The sequence below is a fragment of the Callorhinus ursinus genome, unplaced genomic scaffold (assembly GCF_003265705.2).
Source record: "Callorhinus ursinus isolate GAN/ISIS: 27379988/994484 unplaced genomic scaffold, GSC_fseal_2.0 scaffold21, whole genome shotgun sequence".
NCBI classification, from domain to species: Eukaryota; Metazoa; Chordata; class Mammalia; order Carnivora; family Otariidae; genus Callorhinus; species Callorhinus ursinus.
Genome location: NW_027397083.1, coordinates 3,100,742 through 3,107,914, shown reverse-complemented (window position 1 = coordinate 3,107,914; position 7,173 = coordinate 3,100,742). Strand labels below are relative to the sequence as shown.

At 35.1% G+C, this 7,173-nt stretch overlaps 1 pseudogene; it reads right to left on the bottom strand.

Annotated features, from left to right (window-relative positions):
- The window catches only part of LOC112829746 (olfactory receptor 4P4-like), a 7,887-nt pseudogene extending 983 nt beyond the window's left edge, over positions 1–6,904 (bottom strand).
- Between the last annotated feature and the right edge of the window lie 269 nt (positions 6,905–7,173).

Genomic DNA, 7,173 nt, shown 5'->3' with positions numbered 1-7,173 from the left:
TGCCAACAGGGCAACATAACAGAATAAGAAGAGCACAAAGCAAAATACTTGCGTGTTCTGGTCATACGAAAGTCCTAGGAGTATGAATTCTGAGATGTTTCTTTGGCTTTTCATATATTTGGCTTTGGTGTAAGCTTCCAAAGCACTTATGTTTCTGAAAGAAAGAAAACATAATTCTAGGTGAGAATTAACTGTATGAACACAACAATATGAAAGTTATTAAAATGCATGTTGAAATAAATAGATTTAAGAATAATTATTCTTGATTAATTGAATTAAGCTGCTTTTCTTTTTATTCTTTTATAAATCTATCATGAAATAATTTTATAATTACATATTTTCTCAGTAATAATTATTTAAAATATCTTAATATTATTTTGAAAATATCATTTATTGCTGTTAACTATATGTTAGATAAAGGACTGCTGATTATATTATTTAGTCTAAAACAAGGAAAGATTTTTTTCATATTTCCCAATTCTTACAAGTTACTCATAAAATCTATTTTCATTCTTTTAAAATTATCTGAGAAAATTCCCTTAATTTTCTGGCAATGAATCCTGAAGACAAATGTGCATTTCTGGCAATGCACATTTGTATGAACTACTGAACTATATTTTGTGTAGCGCATACTATCCTTTCCTATGTGGTCAAACATTGTCAATGAGTCATGTTAAACGAAGGGAATTACTATTACATTAAAAAGCAAAGAGTGTTTGGAAACATTACAGCAAAAGAAAGAATATTAATTAATGACAAAATTTGAAAAAAAATATTCAGGAAACCCATTCATTTGTCGTATTTATATTTCATGAGTTAAATTTAATTTAAAATAATTATGCTGTCTTTGATGTTTGTGATAGCAATTTATAGAGGAAAGATAAGATTGTTGAATTCCCCAAGCATATTGGAAATATGCATATGTCGTGGCTTTTGCTGAAAATTTTATATTTTAGATACGATCTAAAGATCAAATGTTAATAAAAGGAGATAATACCAAAGGTAACTTGAAGACAAACTTTGTGGTGAGAAAGCATTCAATAATATTTGTTGCATAAATGAATAAATGAAAGATTCGGGAATTTGCATCATTGTATCTAATACATCATTTTTTTTTAAAGATTTTATTTATTTATTTGTCAGCAGGAAGAGCACAAGCAGAGGATGTATCAGGCAGAGGGAGAAGCAGGCTCCCGCTGAACAAGGAGCTTAATGCAGGACTGCATCCCAGGACCTTGGGATCATGACCAGAGCTGAAGGCAGATATTTAACCAGCTGAGCCACCCAGGTGTCCCTCTGATGTATATGTTAAGACACCATTTAATCAGTGCAAAATGAGGGTAGGATAAAGAGAAAGAACTTCGAAGAGTTATTTTACACACTAATGAGGAAATATCTGATTGTGGTGGTTTTGCAAAAACTAACACACCTTCTGCCTTAGTTTGAATCTCAGGTGACAGACATATCTGGGTCTAAAGATATCTATTTATATAATACAAAACGCTTTTTCCCCCAATATTATTTAACAACCATCATCTGTAGAGACTCACAAATTTTAGGTTATTGAGAATTTTCAAGAAGATTTTAGATGTAAAAAGTTGACAGCTGTGGCATTTTTAGAATGGTCTGTATCATAAAATATCAATTCTATTTTAAAATACTATTTAAAATTCTAACCTCATAAAAGTAGAAACTTTCAATTTGTTCCTACTTTGCTTTCAGGATCACTAACAAGACTCCCCATTCTCCTTTATATAACAAAATAAATTAATTATGTCACAGAGTGTTCAGCAGTTAATTGTAACTAAAGAGTACTGAAAAGCTTTAGGAGTGTGAGGATCATTGACTTATTTTCTACTTATTGCAACTGATACTACTCTTTGTTTATGAGGTAGAAACGATGTTAATTTTGAGATATACCTAATTACTAAAACAAATTGATTTATAGGCAACTTTTATCTAAGTCGAATGTGAACATTATAAATGATGGAAATCACTGGACCAATTCAAATCTCTGATTCTAAACAGAAGAGATATATCAATAGAATGTAAGGGCAGCTGGGTGGCTTAGTCGTTAAGCATCTGCCTTTGGCTCAGGTCATGATCCCAGAGTCCTGGGATCAAGCCCCGCGTCTGGCTCCCTGCTCGGTGGGGAGTCTGCTTCTCCCTCTCCCACTCCCCCTGCTTGTGTTCCCTCTCTCGCTGTCTCTCTCTCTCTCTCTGTGTTAAATATATAAATAAATCTTTTTTTAAAAAAAGAGAGAGAATCTATGTAATTTCTCAGGATTGAAAAGTAACAAACTGTAAAAGTGAAAAGACAGAAATCTTGTTTCTTCTTCTGTCTGGGGCTAACTTTCATGGGAGTGAACTGAGAGGGGTGTCATGAAGGACAGTATGGAAAAACTCTTTTGAGTCCTCCTCTGAGCAGAAAAGAACATGCAAGATGATGGGTTAACTGACACCTTGTCTTTTTGAGAATTTATGGAAGTAAAGAGGTACAGATTATTTAATATACCCATATATTCTTGGATTTGCCGATTCTAAAACATTTGAAATAATTTGCCTTCAGTTTTACAGAAATGCAAATTCCTCATCAGGATTCCTGCTTGTTTTCTAGATCATCATTGGAATTTCATCTCCAATAGCTCAAAACCCCAGCCTGTATTCTGAGGGAACTTTATGATCAGTGCCTTTAGCAGAGGTAAAAGGGAAGAGGGAAAGTCAGTTGAGAATTACTCTCATCGAACAACATAGTGATACTGAGGAAACCACCCATAGAAAAACTAAAGTCACAATTGGTAAATAAAGAATTTCAGGCAACCACTGAACAAGTGGTTGAAACAGTAGCAACACAGAAAGGGGTAGAAAAGCTGAGGCATCTCAGATTAACTGACCAGTGTGATCCTTGAGCAACTGGCTTCATCTCTCTTTAGGCCTCCTCTTCCTCATTTCACAACTAAGCTATCATTACAAAATTCAGAATTTTAGTGAGGAATGCATGAGGTAAAATGAAATAGCCAGGGACATGTGTGGTTCAAAACCGTCATTTTCCTTTTACAGTCTTTCCTCTCTGAGTGATTAGTTTAGGACCACAGACTGTCATGGGTGCACACACACAATCAATGGAAAAATAAAAGAAATAAAAAAGAACATTCATAACACGGATTTAGTAAATGTGATCACAGGAAACTCCAATTTAAACAATCTGTTACTGAAACTGTTAATCCATATTCAATTAGTTATCTTAGCCTGTTTCTTAAAAGTGATCACTAGTCTAATTTTTTTCTCTACAAAAAGTACACAAATGATTCATTTATTTTTTGTATTATTGGATACAAATTATGTGTACCTTTTGGATTATGCTGTTCATAAAGGAATAGCTCTTATATGTAAATAAAAGTTTCTACCACAATTTTAAACTTTTAGTGTAACAAACTGTTCATGTATCAAAATGTAAAAACTCTTAGTATAACAGAATGTAGGATGCTATAAACTTACCTTATTTGGCTCAGATGAAATTAGTCTATTTTAGGATAGCAGATGTTTTGAAATATAAGAAAGTCTTTGTTATTGTACATATTCAAGCATAAACTGGTCTGTTTCTTAATAGGAATATGGAGGACTGCCTGTATTTAAGAGTTGGGGACACAATTCACTGCCAACTTAAATATGCTTTATCTAACTCTACTATTTTGCTATCCCAAAGTGGAAATTTAGCTTATAACTAATGTTCCATTAAGTCTGAAGTATGCTAAAACATTTATATAGTAATCAAATTGTCATATGCTGCAAGAGAAGTTATATCGTTTAGAATGAAATTATAGGGAGCTAATATAAAGAACATACAATTAGCCTAGCACATGTATGGTGTGACCCTTCCCAAACCAAGGTGACAAGGGTAATTCACTAACCATAAGTTCTCAGTGGCTGTCTGGTTAGTTTTGGGGCTGCATCAGGAAGAATTCCATCCTCAGACACTCACTCTGCTAGTTTGTCTCTAGTAACAAAACCTGGAATCAAGTGCAGAGAATTATAAACCCAGAATTCAAACACATCCAGATGAATTCTCTGCAAATATTTTGACAACTACAACACATCATAACCTTTCTACAGTTTGTAAAGTTAATGGACTTCCAATATTCACTAAGACTCAGTGATGTAAAAAATGGATCATCATCCCTCAGAAAAGTAGCCTGGGGATTTTGAAAGCTGATTTAACTTCTTAATAAAAGCTCAGAAGAAAAAGTAAGAAAAGCGATTTTACATCCTTCCAAATGCTTACACAGTTTTTAGTTCCTAGGAAACATCCATTTATTTTATGCCTATGACTGAACACAATTTGGTTCAGAGGAACAGAACAGTTGTAATAACAGGATTAATTGGTCTTTGAAATCTTTATGAAGTTATATTCCCTTCTGATGGCTGAGTAATATTCCATTGTATATATGGACCACATCTTTATCCATTCATCTGTTGAAGGGCATCTCGGTTCTTTCCACAGTTTGGCTATTGCGGACATTGCTGCTATGAACATTGGGGTGCATATGGCCCTTCTTTTCACTACATCTGTGTCTTTGGGGTAAATACCCAGGAGTGCAATTGCTGGGTCATAGGGTAGCTCTATTTTTAAATTTTTGAGGAACTTCCATACTGTTTTCCAAAGTGGCTGTACCATTACTCAGCCATCAGAAAAGATGAATACCCAACTTTTACATCAACATGGATGGGACTGGAGGAGCTTATGCTAAGTGAAATAAGTCAAGTAGAGAAAGTCAATTATCATATGGTTTCACTTATTTGTGGAACATAAGGAACAGTATGGAGGACATTAGGAGAAGGAAGGGAAACATGAAGGGGGGGGGATTGGAGGGAGAGATGAACCATGAGAGACTATGGACTCTGAGAAACAAACAGGGTTCTAGAGGGGAGGAGGTGGGGGGATGGGTTAGCCTGGTGATGGGTATTAAAGAGGGCACGTTCTGCATGGAGCACTGGGTGTTATACCCAAACAATGAATCATGGATCACTACATCAAAAACTAATGATGTACTGGGGCGCCTGAGTGGCTCAGATGGTTAAGGGTCTGCCTTCAGCTCAGGTCATGATCCCAGGGTCCTGGGATCGAGCCCCGCATCGGGCTCCCTGCTCGGTGGGGAGCCTGTTTCTCCCTCTGCCTCTCTCCCCCCCCCCCGACTCTCATGAATAAATAAATAAAACATTTAAAAAAAACTAATGATGTATTGCATGGTGACTAACATAAAAAATAAAATTAAAAAAAATTATATTCCCAAAGGCATTTCTAGATAGGTTTTGGCCCAAGTGCGGCAAAGCCACAATCCGCAGTAATGTGCTTGGTGCTCTTGGGCATAAAATTTCCACAATTGCCCAACTGGAAAAAAATTGTCCCTTTTTCCCCAAAGGCCCAAAAAGGCTATAGTATGACTGCCCTGTGCTCTTTCAGCTTTCTGAAGAATAGGAATAGCCTACAGTACTATCAGGTTTGGGTTCAGGAAAATCTGAGATGAAGTAGTATTAGGAGCACTAAAGATGACCACTAGCAGTCCTTTTTTTTTTTTTGGAAATTATCAAGATCTTTGGTGTTTAGGGTAGGTAGATAAATAAAATCAATGACTTGTGATACCATAATTGGACTGATGTTATGATTGATGGATGAGCTGCAGGGAGAAAAGAAAAGAAAGGAATAAAGGACTCTCCCCTATAACTTGGGAGGGAGGAAAAGCAAAAATTATATGAAAAAATCAGAGGAAGGAAGCAAAGTACAGGAAACGCCTTTATTTTGTTTATTTTTATTTTTTTCATTTAAAAAATGCAATTTATTCAAGAGCTTAAACAATGTAATTGGTATATTTGGTTACTTAAAAACAATCATTTATGTATATCATACAGATGCATATGGTCAACATTCAGTGTTTTTCAGAGCGGATGTTATATATTCTGCTTTTATTTTTGTCTCCATAAGAAAAATTGACAATGTAATGAAAGATATACTGTTGTTTCCAGTGGTTAATCCTTACACAGTAATTCTCAGTCTTTTTTTTAAAATTTAAATTCAATTAGCCAAGGTATAGCACATCATTAGTTCTTGATATAATATTCAATGACCCATTAGTTCAATATAACAACCAGTGCTCATCATATCACACGCCCTCTTAATGTGTTTCCCATCTGGTTCTTTCTCTGCTCACTGACTATTGACAGGTTGTTTAGACTCAGTTTCATCTGAATGCACTGAAGCCAGGCAGTCTCTCTCTACCATATGCCAATCCATGCATGTAAAGTTTTCTCATGCAAGAAGTGTCAGGAAATCAATTTTATAATATTTAATCTAATTTATTTTATAATATTTCAGATCAATCTACTTAGCCAAAGAATAACAAAAATTTACTGAGAGATAGTTGGGTGGATTAAGTTCATCCTATTACTTAATGTTCATAGTAATACATATTTTCACACAAATATTATTAGCTTTACTATGTAGATAAAAACCTAGAAATTTCTAGAGATTAAATAACTAGTTCAAATAGCCAGTAAGGAATTGAAGCAAGAAAATGCGTTATTCTAGTTTACTGCTTCCGTCGGGGCTTTTTTTTTTTTTTTTTTAAAGATTTTTTGGCAGGACCCAAGCTACTCATGCTGTTTGACAAAGTCCAAGTATGGGGGATAATTCTGAAAGTCAGGAGACTCCACAGCTGGCTCCTGCTACTTCCTCTCATTTTGTTTGCGGCAATCTTTATAATCATGGGATTTTTCCCTCGGGTTTCATGATAAAATGATTTATAAATTTAGTTATGCTTATGTAAGCAATCATAATGAAACTGACTCCAAAAAGCCTGAGGATGAGCCAAGAAAAAAATTACCCAATGTCCTCCAATCCGTAATTCATCTAACATGAGCAATGCGGAGTTCTTTAATAAGCTTCGCTTAAGGGAGCTGTTGGATCCAGGCCCAGTAAAAGTCCCTATTGATGAGATTCCTCGGCCACCTCTGAAACATCAGAGTTCTAAGAAAGGAAAATCTCATGTCATTCCCACAGTACAGGGACCTCCCTATGTTACTTTGATAGGATAGGGTGCACACATTGTAAGCTGCCTTGGGAGGAAGGATAAACTTTAGATAACCTTTAAGCAAGAGTAAAAATATAACTTTTTCCGC